Source organism: Lissotriton vulgaris, chromosome 3_1 (assembly GCF_964263255.1).
Source record: "Lissotriton vulgaris chromosome 3_1, aLisVul1.2, whole genome shotgun sequence".
Lineage (NCBI taxonomy): Eukaryota > Metazoa > Chordata > Amphibia > Caudata > Salamandridae > Lissotriton > Lissotriton vulgaris.
Genome location: NC_141689.1, coordinates 1,715,697,490 through 1,715,714,140, shown reverse-complemented (window position 1 = coordinate 1,715,714,140; position 16,651 = coordinate 1,715,697,490).

Genomic DNA, 16,651 nt, shown 5'->3' with positions numbered 1-16,651 from the left:
TAAACACTTCACCGGACACATGGGAGACCCTGAAATCCTGCGAATGACTATGCAGTCACCCACCCCACCTTGATCGGTTTTTGACTTGACAAAGGATACAGTCATCGTCTCACCCCTGATCTGAACGTGTTCCCGGCACAAACCCCCCACCACATCCCGCTTGTTCCTTGCTACCAGCTCACTTATCCTCATTGCCCCGTGAAATGCAAGCGTAAAAGCAGCTCGGAACAGACAGGCCTCGAACTGAGACGAGCATGTGGCGGGGAGTGTGGCCAGTAACTTGGACAACCTATCCAGACCTATCGGGCGCCTCTCATCTACTTTGCGACCCTCAAGGCGTTGCCACCCACGCAGCGCTTTCTGTACCACAAAAGACGCTGTCGGGTCCTGGATATTATGCGCCCTGGCAACAAAGGAAATGGCAGCACGATGCCTCTGGGCTGTAGCCACCGACTTCCCAGCCTTACGCAAGGACATCAGAAAATGTACTACCCAATCCTCATGCCCCCAAAGCCCCCCTCTGTCAGTCCCCAAAAAGGCTAAATAAGCCCGAAACGCCCCTTCGTATGCCTTCCTCGTCCTTGGTGCTAGACTCTCTCCCACGAGGTAACGAAGTTCGGGGCACCGAGAGACCAGAGAGCTTCGGGAAAGGGTGCTGGCTCTGGGTCCGCTGAGGGAAGGAAACCCAAGAAAGCCTGCATTTGAAAACGAGACAGTGCATCAGCAGCCTGATTCATCACCCCTGGGACATGTTTTGCTCTGAATACCACGTTCAGTTGCATACACAGTAAGACAATTTCTTTAAGCAGCCTTAAAATCATTTTGCAACGTGCTGCCTGACTATTGATGCATTCTACAACGGTCATATTGTCAGACCAAAATATGACAGAGTGATTTTTGAATCCATCGGGCCAGGTTCTGAGGGCCACCAAAATGGGAAACAGTTCAAGGAAAGCAATATTGCTCGTCAGCCCCTCTTCATGCCACCATGTTGGCCACCTTTGTGCCGACCATTTTGTGCCGAAGATGGCGCCGAAACCCATGCTTCCCGCTGAATCTGTCCATAGACCAAGCTCTTCAGAGGACAAGGCCGGTTTGTTCCAGACGACTCGACCATTGAACTCCGCCAAAAATGCTAACCAAATACGCATGTCTTGGCGGACCTCTGCCGATAATCTCGTGCGATGATGACCCTCTCTTAGGCCAACCATCGCCTGGGCAATTGAACGGGAGAAGGGGCGGGCCATCGGGATCACCCTTAGGGCAAAATTCAACTTCCCCACCAATTGCTGCAATTGATGCAGCGTAACTTTAGATGCAATAATACACATTTGCAGGGCTGCCCTGAATTTCGACACTTTGGCAGCTGGTAAACGAAAACAACCCTCACTAGAGTCCAACTCGATCCCGAGAAACTCGAGGCAAGTCGTGGGACCCACCGTTTTACCTGGTGCCAATGGCACGCCAAATTGATTCATTAAAACACAAAATTCAGTCAAGGCCCGGGCACATTCGTCATCCCCAGCGGCCCCAAGGAACAGAAAGTCATCGAGGTAATGCATCACATTCCGAAAACCCGTTTTCTTCGTGTAAACCCATTGTAGAAAACTACTGAATTTCTCGAAATATGCACAAGATATAGAGCACCCCATCGGCATACACCTATCCATGTAATACGAACCTTGAAACATGAATCCCAAAAGACGTTGGTCTTCCGGGTATACCGGGAGCAAACGGAACGCTGACTCGATATCTGATTTCGCCATCAGCGTCCCGGGCCCCAGGCGATTCAAAATGGCTACGGCCTCATCGAATGATGCGTACCGCACCGAACATATCTCTGGATCAATTGCGTCGTTTACAGAAAGGCCATGAGGCGCTGATAAATTGTGAATCAATCGAAACTCACCGGGGTCCTTCTTGGGGACCACCCCTAAAGGAGAACAAACAAAATTCTGTACCGGGGGAACACTAAACGGGCCGGCAACCCGACCTCGGGTAACCTCTTTCCGGATCTTATCCTGTACTACAGTCGTATGCTGCAAGACGGAAAGTTGGTTTTTGCACGTCCCGATACCCTGAAAGTCCCCCACCGGGATGCGGAAACCGTATGAAAAACCGTTTCGTAGCACCCCAGCGGAAGTACGATCCGGGTATTCGCTGAGCCAGGGAATCATTGCCAGGGTATCAATCGGGGTTGGTAAAGGCGCCCCTCGGACTATATTAGACCTGTTTGGCGCCTCCTCTACCCCCATTTTCACCCGATTTGGCTCTGCACGAGGACTCAGGATGGGGTGCCCCACAACCACTACATTCGTGTTTGAATTTACAAGATCCCGGGGGCCTAGTACATTTACTTCTGTTGAAATTGAAACAGAAACCCCTCTTCCCTGTAATTCCGGCGGGTCTCGGATAATCGTCTGTACCCGTACCCGACCGAAAGGGCGTCCCCCCATTTTGGCGGGAGGACTCCCCAACAGAACTCCCCACCAACGGCACTTTCAACATCCCCGACTCTTCCATTTTATTCCATGTCAAAGAATCGTAACAGTCCCAGGTTAAACTTTTGTTATGCTCCATCGCTTTCCTGAAAAGGTTGTCATAACAGAACCATTGGTTACCTTGGTGTGATGTCGAGTACCCCATAATCCGTGACTGATATACTGGAAATTCAGGGAGCAATTCAGGCCTACGTTCCCCCAAAATTGACGTAAAAATTCCCCAAGCATTACCCCAGTTGCCAATATTCTCATTCACTTTAAAGGCGGCCATTTTTGCGCGCCAAACACTTGGGTGCATCAGATCCTTTTGGCCTTTAACAGTTTCCACCTCATAATGATCAACGAGCAAGGAGAAAATGTTTACGTATTCCCCCGCCCAAATCTTTTCCTTTATTGCCAAAGGAACATGTTGCCCCAACTTTTCTCTACGAGAGGGTGTTGACTCATCCCTTGCGATCGGCAATGGCCGCTTACCTGCACCGGACGCTGCCTCCGCCACTCGTGGCTTGTCTATCACTGCATCCGACGCGGGCACCTTGGCTGTATCACGCTTCTCGCGCAACTGTTTAATGAGTGCTTGCGCTTCGGCAGCCGTGGCGCCCTCGCTGCTGTCCCCCAACCATGCCGCTAACTGTGCCGCCAACTCGGGAGGCATATCTTCAGTGGATGTCGGGGTGACTACTACGGGGATCGGATTCCCCTCCTTCGGTACCGGGGCCGGTACCGGGGCTGGCGCCTCGAGCGGGGAACAGGGAACCGGGACGTCTCCCCCGACCGGCCCCCTTCTCGGCCTCTTTGGCTTCCCTCCGGCCGGTGGACGCCCCGATCCCTCCTCACCGTCTCGCTCCGCCAACCGTTTCTTAATTTCGGACATGTCCTTCATGAGGGCCCGAACCAACTGGTCAGTCGACATTCTCTTCGCGCCTTTCTTGGGCATTTTTCAGACGAAGTATCTAGAAGACAAAAAGAGGGATTAAAACGCTCAAAATTGGCTCTTCGTTCTGTCCCGAGCTCACGTGCAGCGAGGAGGTGCAGCTTCAGAGCACAAGAACAAGAGGATGTCTTCTGGTCTTGCGTTCCTTTTTATCCATCTTCAGGGCGGGCGTATACCCGCCCCTGCCTGCCCCGAGGGCGTGGCTGGCTGCGTCGGTGTCTAGGCCAGCCCACTCTAGGGCGGGAACGAGCGCGCCCCAGCTACGCCGCTTCGGGCATACCAGCTGAGGCGCGCCTCCCGCCCAAAAATGGCTTCCCGGGGGGATCGAGGCACTCGGCCATACGTTCGGGGGGACCGAGTTGGTCGCCCCTTTCCATTCTCAACCCTACAGAAATGGCCTGCTTTTTTTATACTGTCGACCATATCAGTAATAGTTAAAACAACACTGGGGATTCTTCCATCAAACCTGTGCAGGGAATCAAATGACGCTTCAGGCAAATGAGAACGTTTATATGGTTAAGTCCACCAATCTCAACCGCTTTACAAACTCTGCCATTATTGTACAATTCTTTAACCCCTTTGCTGCGGCCACGATTTTGCGGTAGTGCAGCACTTCCGCAAAATGGGAGGGGCCACGTCCGCCATTGGCCGGTGGCAGCACTAGCGATTTAGTGCTGCCATCGGCCAACGGCCAACGGCAGCACGCAAGGGGTTAAAGCTGGCCAGGTAATGCATTAGCCAGTGTGAGAATGTCAACTACATCTACAGCAAGAACAACAAGAGGTCCTGACTTAACCTGTTCTTTTTGGGATGTAGACAAAGAGGTTGTCACTAGAAATTAATTGGCTGAGTCAATAACAAATGAATTCACATAATTGTTTACACAGGAAAGAACCAAACTTACATCGTCACACCAGGGAAAAAGACACAATACTTCTATTCTGTGGACACAATCTTTTTTTATATTCTCTTATTAAAAAAGCAGAGTCAATAAGACATTTAAAAATATATTAATTTGCGGTTGCTCTAGAAAAGGTTGCAAAAAGATAGTGCTCTTATGTGAAGCGAGTAAGAGGAGGGAGAATTTAAAGGGAAAACGTTGGAAAACATAGTATCATCATTTTATACACTGGACACTGGATGAAAAATGAAAACCAGTATATGTGGGTCTGTCTCAACAGTAGTTTATGAGCCATTCGTCCTTATTTGTTTCACAGAATGATGCTGGGAAGTTCAAAATACATCATCAGAATACTGGAAATACCAATAGGACGTAATACAGGCCATGAGCTAAGGTCGTCGCGACCGCTTTTTGTTTTTGCTAAACTGTACCCATGGCCCTTTGACGTATTTTGAGTTACCCCTTTAGTCTATTATGTACATCTATAGCAAAGCAAAACCTTTTTTGACACTCTTCTTCCCATCACTCATAACTATTCTCTCATGCTCTTACACAGCATTAACATCCACCTCACCTACACTGTCAGCACTGGTCAAATCTTTAGACAAGGCAATCAACCTTTCAGTATTTTTAGCAATTCTGATAGTCACAGTCGATGACGCATTGGTGGAGCACAATAGCTTTTCTTTAACTCTTTCGGCCTATCATTAATTGATCCCATAGATAGGAGTCAACGTTGTTCTCAAATCCACATTGCCCCCCAGCTCCAGAAAAACTATGGTACACGCCTTGGTCACTTCCCACCTAGACTATGGGAATTCCCTTCTATACGGACTCAGCAAAAAAGGCCTAGCACAGTTACAACGCGTCCAGAACGCAGCTGCTAGATTGGTCCTTAACCTCCCTAGGAGAGCCTCTGGGAAACATGCATTACGCTCCCTCCACTGGCTCCCAATAAAAGAACGAATCAAATTTAAAACTATGTGTATAACCCACCGTATAGCTTACAAAAAAGCACCTCCTTACCTTCAGGACCTGCTTCCAGTCTATCGTCCCTCACGTCCTCTGAGGTCGATGGGCAGCATGCTTTTAGTGGCGCCTCGTATACATAGAGCAAGGATGGGAGGTCGCTCCTTCAGACATCATGCCAGCAATGACTGGAATAACCTACCCATCGATTTGAGGATGGAGCCGTCTGAAACCAGGTTCAGACAGAGGCTGAAAACCAACCTCTTCCCCAAGCTAACTTCAGCATAGCAGGCCAGGCTCTCCTTCTGTGATCCAGCTTATGAGATGTAGATAGGGTTGTCAGCGCGGGGACGCACTGTTCTCTGTGCAACCATGCGCTTAACAAATGTCATTAACCTAACCTAACCTAACATGCTTTATCCATAATCCGTACTTGCATTAATTGATCGTTCAAGACTGCTCTGTTTCTTGAGAAAAAAATGTAAACACTCCACCACAGCGCTGGGTTCTTCCTCAAAGGGATTCTCTAATCTCTAAAGGCCTCCTCTATATTCACCCCAGATTATCAAAAACGTCTGGGCCAGCTGCTCCTAAACAACTTAATAACAAGGCCTTCTGAGGTTCCGAATATTTTTTTTGTAATGTCAATCACTATCAAATAGCTTTTAAAGTTTCTTAGCCAAGTCTTTTTTCTTAGTGGTAATTTGCCTGGGGTCTGTAAAAAGGTTCTTGGCTGAACTACTTTTTGTTGTTAGGCCATTAAGGTGAATGCTGTGAAAGAAAATTGGAAACACAACTCTTTGTAATAATCATTTACAATAAATTGCGTGCGTTCAATCAATCAATCAATCAATCAAGCATTTGTATAGCGCGCTACTCACCCGGAAAAGTCTCAAGGCGCTGGTGGAGAGGGGTACATTCCTGCGTGAACAGACAGGTCTTGAGCTGCTTCCTGAAGAGAAGATGGTCCTGGGTCATCCGCAGGTGGGTGGGGAGGGAGTTACAGGTCTTGGCTGCCAGATAGGTGATGGATCTTCCTCCGGCGGTGGCTCTGCGGATGCGTGGAACGGCGGCGAGGGCGAAGTTGGTCGATTGTAGCTGGCGGGTGGGCGCGTAGAAAGTCAGGCGGTCATTGAGGTACTTTGGGGCTCAGGTCGTGGAGAGCTTTGTGTGCGTTTGTGAGGAGCCTGGACGTGATCCTCTTGCTGACGGGGAGCCAGTGCAGGTCTCTCAGGTGGCTGGAGATGTGGCTTCGTCGGGGGATGTCCAGGACGAGTCATGCGGAGGCGTTCTGGATGCGTTGGAGTTTTGTCTGCAGTTTGGCTATGGTTCCGGCGTAGAGGGTGTTCCCGTAGTCCAGTCGGCTGATGGCGAGTGCCTGGGTGACGGTCTTCCTGGTCTCGGTGGGGATCCGGCGGAAGATCTTACGGAGCATACGCAGGGTGTTGAAGCACGATGAGGAGACGGCGTTGACTTGTCTAGTCATCAAGAGGGAAGAGTCCAGGATGAAGCCCAGGTTGCGTGCGTGGTCTGTTGGCTTGGGAGCGGTGCCCAGTGCCGGGGGCCACCAGGAGTCATCCCAGGCGGAGGGCAATGATCCCAGGATGAGGACTTCCATTTTGTCGGAGTTCAGTTTCAGGCGGCTGTTCTTCATCCACTCGGCGACTTCTTTCATCTCTTCGTGTAGGCTAGTTCTGGTGGTGGCGGGGTCGTTGGTGAGGGAGAGGATCAGCTGGGTATCGTCGGCGTAGGAAATTATGTTGAGGTTGTGTTGGCGTGCGATAGCTGCGAGGGGGCTCATGTAGACATTGAAGAGGGTCGGGCTGAGTGATGATCCTTGTGGTACGCCGCAAATGACTTCGGTGGCCTCGGATGTAAACGGGGGTAGGCGGACTCGCTGGGTTCTTCCGGTGAGGAACGAGATGATCCACTCTAGTGCTTTCCCTTGGATTCCAATGCTGCTGAGGCGCTGTACTAGGGTGCGGTGGCAGACAGTGTTGAACGCTGCGGAGAGGTCCAGGACGATGAGGGCTGCTGTTTCCCCATTGTCGAGCAGGAATCTGATGTCATCGGTGGCTGCGATCAGGGCGGTCTCGGTGCTGTGGTTGGTTCAGAAACCGGACTGCGAGGGGTCGAGGGATCCGTTCGTCTCGAGGAAGGCTGTCTGTTGGCGGTCTTCTCGATGACTTTGGCAGGAAAAGGGAGGAGCAAGATGGGGCGGAAGTTCTTGAGGTCGGTGGGGTCCGCTGTTGGTTTCTTCAGGAGGGCGCTGAGCTCGGCATGCTTCCAGCTCTCCGGGAAGGTGGGGGTGTGGAAGGAGCAGTTGGGGTGCGATAATGGAGTCGGCCTTGTTGAAGACGTGGTGGGGCAGGGGTCAGTAGGTGATCCGGAGTGGATGGTGTTTATCGTGCGGGTGGTGTCTTCGGTGCTGACTGGGGTCCAGTTGCAGAGGGTGGTGGTAGGGGCGTTGGTTCGGTGGTTGGGTGCATGGTTGGTGCGCCGAATCTGTTGTATATGTCGGCGATTTTGCGGTGGAAGAACGAGGCGAGGGAATCGCAGAGGTCTTGCGAGGGTGTGATGTTGTTGTTTCCGGCGCTGGGGTTAGAGAGCTCTTTGACGATGTTTAAGAGTTCCTTGCTCTTGTGGGCGTTGTTGTCCAATGGTTCTTTGAATGCTGTCTTCTTTGTGGTGCGGATCAGCTGGTGGTGCTTGCGGGTGGCGTGCTTGAGGGCGGTCATATTGTCTGAGGTCTGATTGAGGTGCCAGGCTTTCTCGAGGGTGCAGCAGTTCTTCTTGGAGTCCTTGAGTTCGTTGGTGAACCAGGGGGTTTTCTTGCTTCTGGGCTTGCTAGGGGGGTGCTTTAGTGGTGCGAGGGCGTCGGCGCAGTTGGTGATCCACTGTGTGAGGTTGCTGGCTGCTTCGTTGGGGTCCGGTGTGCTGGCGGGAGGGTTCTGGCGGAGGGAGGTGGTGAGCTGCTCGGCGGTGATCTTGCTCCAGCTCCGGCGAGCAATCTGTCTTGGGTGGTCGTGTTTTCCTGAAGCTGAAGTGGATGGAGCTGTGATCAGTCCAGTGAAGTCCGGTGGAGTGGCTGAAGGTGATGTGCTTGCTGAAGGAGAAGACGGGGTCATGCGTGTGGCCGGCGTAGTGGGTGGGGGTGTTCACCAGTTGCTTGAGTCCGAGGTTGGCGAGGTTGTCCAGCAGGGCGGTGGTGTTGTTGTCATTGTTGTTCTCCAGGTGAAAGTTGAGGTCTCCTAGGAGGATGTAGTCCGAGGAGGCGAGGGCGTGCGGGCTGATGAAGTCTGCAATGTCTTCGCTGAATTGTGTGCGTGGTCCCGGGGTTCTGTAAATGAGGGTGCCTCTGAGGGTCGTCTTGGGGTCGGTGTGTATCTGGAAGTGAAGGTGTTCAGCGCTGGTGAAGGTGTCGTTGGAGTTGGTCGAGATGCGGATGGTGTTCTTGTGTATGATGGCGATGCCTCCTCCAGTTTGGTTGACGCGGTCCCTCCGGGTGATCTTGTATCCGTTCGGGATGGCAATGGTGATTTCGGGTGCTGAGGAGGCGTTCATCCAGGTTTCGGTGAGGAAGGCGACATCTGGTGACGTAGTGTTGAGCAGGTTCCAGAGTTCCACGGCCTGTCTGTGGACAGAGCGGGTGTTGAGCAGGATTCACTTGAGGTGTTTGCTGATGGTGCTTGGCTTGGCGGGAGCGGTGCAGGTCCGGAGGCAGGTGAACTTGCAGGCTTTGCAGATGAAGGGTCCGTGGGTGCGTTTCGGGGTGGCACGGTCCAGGCGCGGACGGGCGCAGACGGGCTTGCCTTTGGTGCGCCTTCGTGCACAATCGGCGCACCGCTGCGCGTGCTCACTGCGCGCATGCGTTGACTCCGCCATAAATGGCGAAGTGGGAGGGAGTAGCAGCTGGGAGGCGGGATCAGGGTGGCGAATGGGGGTAGAGGAAGGAAAAGGGGCGGGCCGCAGGGGAGCAGCGGCGGGGAACGGGGGGAGAGGAGAGCGGCAAAAACGGGCGAGGGGGTGGGTACAGGACAAGTGAACGGGCAGCACACGAGCTCAGAGACAGGCAGATACGGAAAACAGGAACAGAATACAATAAACAATACAGTACAGTAAATAAATATCAAGGGCGGCAACAAGCACGGGCGGAAACCGCCGAGGTAACCAAAGGCACAGCTGCAAGGCAGCGGCGAGCTCGAGGTAGCAGCGAGGAGCCTGACACACTCACATGGAGTCACGCGGTGTGTGGAGCGACCGGCCCAGAAGGGTCAAGGGTCACCGCTCACCACGGGTTGACTCCACCATAAATGGCCAAGTGGGAGGGAGGAGCAGCTGGGAGGCGGGAGCGGGGCGGCGAATGGGGGTAGAGGAAGGAAAAGGGGCGGGCCGCAGGGGAGCAGCGGCGGGGAGGGCAGCACACAAGCACAGAGACAGGCAGAAACGGAAAACAGGAACAGAATACAATAAACAATACAGTACAGTAAATAAATATCAGGGGCGGCGACAAGGGGTAGAGGAAGGCCCAACTTAAAGTTGTTAAGTGTCCAAAGTATCAGAAGAATTGATAAAGAAAAGGAATAGTGTACAAGTACCATTTAAGTTAGCAGTGAATCATCATGCACCCAAAATTAAATGTTCTGTGTCAGAGCATGATGCACGGTACTGAGACACCAGTTGAGACAGAGCACTACAAATTTCCAAAAGCCGGGAAGACAGCGACATCTAAAATGACCATTTCATGCACATGTCTTGTTTGGCATCATGCCATTGCTGATAAGAAAAATAATTGGAGCCTGATTACCTGGCGCGGCAAACACCATGCTCTATCCCTTCTAGAGACGTCAGCGGAGCTTGATAGACTAGTGGGGGCAGATTTACAAGCCCCTTGTGGCTTTTTTGCGCCACTGTTGCGTCACTTTTGTGATGCAGCGGCGGTGCAAAAGATGCGCCATGGTGCGTCGAATGAACATAAGCGACGCAATTGGGAGATGTGTCACGTTATAAAGCCCAGCGCCATAAGGAGACGTTCCTGCACAGGGGGTGGGGGGCGTTCCTGCGCAGGAATGCCTCCTAAAAGTGGCTGTGTGAAATTTACAAGATTCACTTTTAGGCCAATGCTGCATCAAAATCCTGCGCCTGCTTGTAGCAGGCGTAAGGCTTGAGGCAGCATTGAAAGAATAGGCCCCTCCAAAGAATTGCTGGAGCTGCGTCGCGCTTGCCACGCAACTCCAGCAATCCACTGCTTTTACGGCACAGACGTGTGACGCATCTGTGCCGTTTTGGCCCCATGGTGCGCCGCATTGTAAATGCGGCGCATCATGGGTGGCGGAGCTGCGGCGCACAATTACTGGCGCATCCCTGCTAATTTGCAAGGATGTGCCAGTAATTGTAAATCTGCCCCGTGGTGCCTATCTTCTGACACGCAGATTGGTGATGTAATCCACAACACTGGGAGTCAGCAAAAGAGAAAAAAAATCCATAAAGTGGTTCGACGTTTTCAGCTTCCACGGCAGACATAAGCAGTAGAATGATGGCAAAGTTCTTAGGTAAGTACATAGCCTGCTCTGTGATCAATTATTAGCATGGTCATGTTTCCTTTTAGAGTTACACTCCACACCAGAAATATTGTGTGCGAGCCGGGTATGAGATGCACAAATATACTAAATCGGGGCACAAGCTGAATGAAGAACAATTATTTAATTACATGCCTGCCTTGATAGTGGCTGTTCCCAACTAGTCCTCGTCCCAAATGCCACAAAGCACAACCTACATTAACATTCCAATAAGGACTGTCGATCACTAGTGCAGACACACAGCAGCTTATTTGCAAACTTGCAGCACATTTCTGCAGCTGGAGCGTCACTTTTGTGACCCTTCGGAGGCGCAAAGTGCAGGCCTATATCTACCAGGCCAGGAAAAGCCACAATGCTTGGCTATACATGGCCTTATAAATATGGTGTGAGGCAACGCAGTGCAAGTCTCCGCGTTGCCTCACACGGTGTCCGGGAGCTGTGGCATAGGGGTTGTGGTGGGTGTTACCATTCAATACCCCTGGCATTTGACACTTTCCTAGATTTACAACATAGCGTACATCTGGTAATGCGTTAAAATCATGCACCACCCAAGGCAGGCACATTTGTTTTTGTGAAGGAAGGTGTCCATTACTCCACAAAAACAACCAGGTTTCAACACAGGCACCCTTGCGCCATGGACCTAGGGTGTCTGTATTGGTGGAAGGCTTCCTAAGTGGCGCCAATGCAAAGGAAAGGACAGGATGCGTTGTATAATGGTAAATATGATGCATCCCTGCACTTACCTAATGGCACAGCATGGCACAGGAGGCTGCCTTGTGCGCCTCATTGCGTCATTTTGTTGTAAATGAGCATCACACACCTTAGAGCAAAAGGCACGACCCAATGAAAACCCGCATGAAATAGGAGGATAACAACACAAACCATAAAGAAAACAAACAAAAGATTGCATAGTTATCAGATACAATAACATGATTCTTAATAGTTTCTCTTACTGGTAAGGGATTAGGACCATAAACACTTTTTTTACACTGTCATAGAAGAAATGGAAACAGTAACACATTAGCATTACAATTCTGTAAACACATCGAATAGGTTTAGCTACTCTGTAAAATAACCAGAGAAAACACCTGCTTTCTTCCTGCCTCACTCGTTTGTTAGTATCAGGAGGAGACAGCCTTGTTGGGCCGATCTGCATAAAACGACAGATTAAACTACAAAAGGGTAACGTAAGCTCGACCATTAGTCTGCACTCAAACATGAAGCAGAACACAATAGAATTTGGGCTAAAGATTCAAGTGTTTTTGCACCAAACTAAGATATGGCGCTATAAACTGGTAATTAAGTATTCAAACATTAATAGTGCCCCTTTTGTATGTGTTAATAGTCTATGGGCAATGGTTATGGGTGTCTTGGACTTTTCTGACTTCTATCCAAACACTTGTCTAAATTAACCAGGAAGATGGAATTAAGACTTTTGCAGAATTTACCCCACTTCTAATTTAACTGGTGTGAAAAACTCCCCATCTTTCATTAAATTTTGGCAGGTCAATCTCGTCTGAATATACCAGGGGGAAAAGTATTGCATTCACTGTGACATGACAAGTTTGGTACAACATACACCAAAATCTGCATGTTATGCCCTAGAATAGGAATTGGTGCAATTTATCGCACCAATACATTCTGAATCACTCAGAGTCAAATTTTGTCCAGTGCAAAAAATAGCACCTACGCTTCTGGGCGCACTGGTAACCAGGACCTTTAGAGCATACATTTGAATTGGCTTGATTTCAACTACTAGTTAGTTCTCAAATGGGTGCAAATTAACTCTCAAGTCCTTTTTACGGCTAGTGCTCATCAATAGGTATTTTCTGTGAAATATTCTGGTTAAACCATTAGATAAGGCTTACAGTAGATACAAAACCTTACGACCTGGAAGGTGTGATTCTGTTCCAAAACCCTCATTGCAAAAAGGAGAAAAATGAAACTCTTTAAAGCACAGTACCACAGCACTCTATAGATTTAGCACCCATCAGCTGTCTATTCAACTGGAATGTTAATTACTTGTTAGGAAGTCCACAGAGACACGTGTGTTCCAAGTCAATGGCTAGAAAAAATGCTCATTTTGTAAGGGCAGTAAGATCTGAATAGTGATACGTTATTTTGCCTAACCAGGACCCACATTGCTCTGACTTGGAATTATGTCATTTAGCTTTCAAGCAGGCGGACTCTAGAAACTAGGAAAAAATTCTCTTGTTGAACAGAAGCACACATTAATTCATATTAGGACATTGGAATGTGGAGCACTCTATTGAAGACAATGGAGTGCTCCGTGCTTCTATGGGCCAGTAAAGGCCTGCGCAGCAACATTCCAAAGTTGTTTTCACAAAGGCCTCTCAGAGCCCGAGGGGATTTAAAACCCCTTGAACTCCGAGAGGCATTTGTTTAATTTGTTAGAACATTCTGCTCTCTAGTGGGAGTATGTTCTACTAGCCTTATAGCCATTAGAACCTGGCCTATACCAGCTATTAAAGTCCCGCTCCCTTGTTAAAGTCCCTCGCCTTTGGCTCAGGCCTTTAACGCTGGAGCGGACCTTTAAAATCTGGTATAGCCCGCAACGGCGGGCTATACGGCTATATTAGAACACTGCAATGTTGAGAGCTCCAGGGAAGACAATGGAGTAGCTCCGGGCTTATAATGGATGACATAAGCTCGGAGCTCCAACATTCCAAAGTTTTTCTTCATATTTCTCCCTTTTTAATACAGATCATTGTACCCTTTGTTTGGTGGAGTGATCTAATGCCCTAATGGCCCTTCTGCCTCAGGCTATACTGAATGTGAAAGGCCCTCTCCCTCATTATATGCTCTGTCTTGTGGCTCAGATCTAAAGCTCAGGTTCAGGGCCTTTAACAACTGTTTTAGACCTTGGCCCAGGGCGATAAGGCTATATTAGAACATTGAAATGTTGAGAGCTCCATTCAAGATTATGGAGTAGCTTCAGGGTTATACTGACTGGCATAAGATTGAGCTCAAACATTCTAATGTTTGTCTTCGTGTTTCAACTTTTTTAATTTAGAATATTCTACTCTTAGTGGGTGGAACATTTTAATAGCTTTAAAGCCCTTATGTTGCTAAAGGCCCTACCCTTGTTGCAGTTCAGGGCCTTTAACAACCGAAATAGCCTTCTGCAACAGGCTCAAAGGCTTTAATACATACCTCTTGCTCGTCTGCATGTTTATATTAAATGTTCAACCACATACATACTCACTTTTGTATATTATTCCGACCTTTATATAAAGGTATGCACAAAATAGTTGTTTGTCAAAATACGGCAGAAGCCTATTTATGACCTTTTTAAAACTTTTTGGAACAGTGTGCAGTCTCACATATTTTTGCCACCCATATTTAAGCTGAAATAAATTCTGCTCATTTGTGTTGCCAAAAATGTTATTATGAAATCTGTGATTAATTTATGTTGCACAGCTTATAATTCATTTATAAACCAATGCTCTAGCAGTGACTACTTTCTGGCACACTGTCCTCACAGTGTCCCGAAGAAATAACAGATCATTTTTCCGAATGTTTTTAAGTTCTGTTAATGCTGTGGAGCTGTCAAAATGTGATGGCGTTCCCCAAGGCACACCAAGTGGCATGCATCAGGAGGTGTTCCAGTCAGAGCACCTTGCTTCATTTTATGATGCTCTAAAATGAGCATGTTGTGCGTGTCAGGTTATCTTTTCAGTTTGCTCATTAATTTGGTAACCCATGACATCTTAACCCAAGCAAGATAGGGATTTTAAATGACAGCACTCTCCTCAAAAAGGGCAGACTCGTGCCTGAATTGAAAAATGTCTTAACTTAAAAGCACAAGGAAACTAGTGTATTAAGACGTTCAAAAGTATGCCTGTCTTACTCCTGTAGAATGATCGACTATTTACTTTTAAAAAGAAAAGCACAGTGCTAGTACTATGGATGACAGCCCTGATTACAAACAATGCCTAAAGGTAAATGTGTTTCTGATGACTCTCCCTGACCGTGAGAATAAGGGCTTCAAGAATACCTTCTGGGTACAAAGCAATCTGCCAGCAGGGTAAAAAACACATCAGTACATTTGCAGGTAACTCCCATGAAAAGGATCTATTCACAATGTAAATGACAATATAGATGTGTTGCTTGTTCATCTGAGTGGAGTTAGCCTCGGTGAGGGAGAAGTTGTAAAGATTATCCCTCCGCACTTCGCATATATTATGATTTCTACATTTGGTTCGTGAAATTTTCGGAATTCACCAACGCCCATCCAGTTTCATTGTCATCAGCAAATATACTTCAAGAAAATATAAAAATGTTAGCTTTCGTGAGGAAATGTTGTCAGGTTGCAGGGAAGCATGAACATTGAGACACTGGAGGTAGGACAAGAATCCGGATGTACACAAGACTATACTAGAGTAAAAAAGCGCAACACACTTTAAACAAATTGGAGATTTGATAAGTGAGTCCCATGCCTCCTTTGAAAAGGGCTTTTTTGTATTATTGAGGAAATGCAAAACAAGGCTAGCCAGATGTCAGGGTCACACTAGTTATACAAAAGCAGCTCATTCCAATAGTACCTAATGACATTTAGCAATTCAAAACATGTCATTGAAATTCTTCAAGACTTCTCGGCTTTCCAAGTCTGACCATTTCATTCGGATTAGAGATTGTTGCAGGGATTCTGCACATACACAGAACTATGCGTAGGAAACTAGGACCTCTGTGTGTAGTGGTGTGTCAGAAAACCCACCTCGGTGCCCAGAACCCCAATCCGACTAGCTATGGTGTCTAATTCGTTCTCCGTACTACAGCGAAGCTACCAATGATTAGACATCCTAGAACACGTCACTCCGTCCCTCTCAGGAATCGCGGGAAGAATAACACTCTTTTGTTCAAACACTCATACTTGTCCATAACGTGAGTAAATAGAGACACAATATAGTTTAAAATGTTTATTTTAACTAACGTGCTCAACAATTCACTATACTAGCCAACACATGCAGCAGAATGCATAAGAACAATATAATTAGCATGAATACAATTCCATGAAGCACAAAAGGTTAAATCATATTATAATGACAGTGGAAACAGGACTACTCTGCCTTACCACCCTCCCCATGCTATAAGCTAGTTCATTATTAGTATAGAAGACCTCTAGGCTGTGTCAGGGGGACTCAATACCTCCAAGTTTAGATAAAAGGAATTACATCTCAGGACAAGCACAGCTCTTCTTCGTTGGAATGAATCTCTCCAAGTGCCTTTTCATGCATGCAATGCCATATTAAAATCAGTCAATTTTCAGTAGTGCAGCTGTGTTCGATGTTGTGTCTATGGGCGTGGGACTGACCAAAGTGAATCAACAGCATACATTGTTTTTCGACCTTGAACACGCTGTGCAGAGGAGGAGCACAGTGTACAGCTAAATGCGTGAAAAGTAGACAGTTCTCATGTGAGAATGCACTAGCCCCTAGCCACAAGAACAAAGCCATGTAGTAACGTGCACAAAAGCGACAAGATGACTGCCAAGCATATGGTAACTAACGGTAACTTAGCAATGTCTGCAGTTAATTCTATGACCTCACTATGGCCTCACTACAAGATGTCGGTAACGCCTATTTTATCAGAACATCCACTCCACATATATTTTACAGGTTTGTGGGGCTTTCACATAATTATGGCTTCTTACCAATCCTTACTGTCTGCGCATGTAACTCTTACATCTTCAATTAAATATTTATAGTGATATAATGAGCTTATCAGCCCACTATTGACAATATAT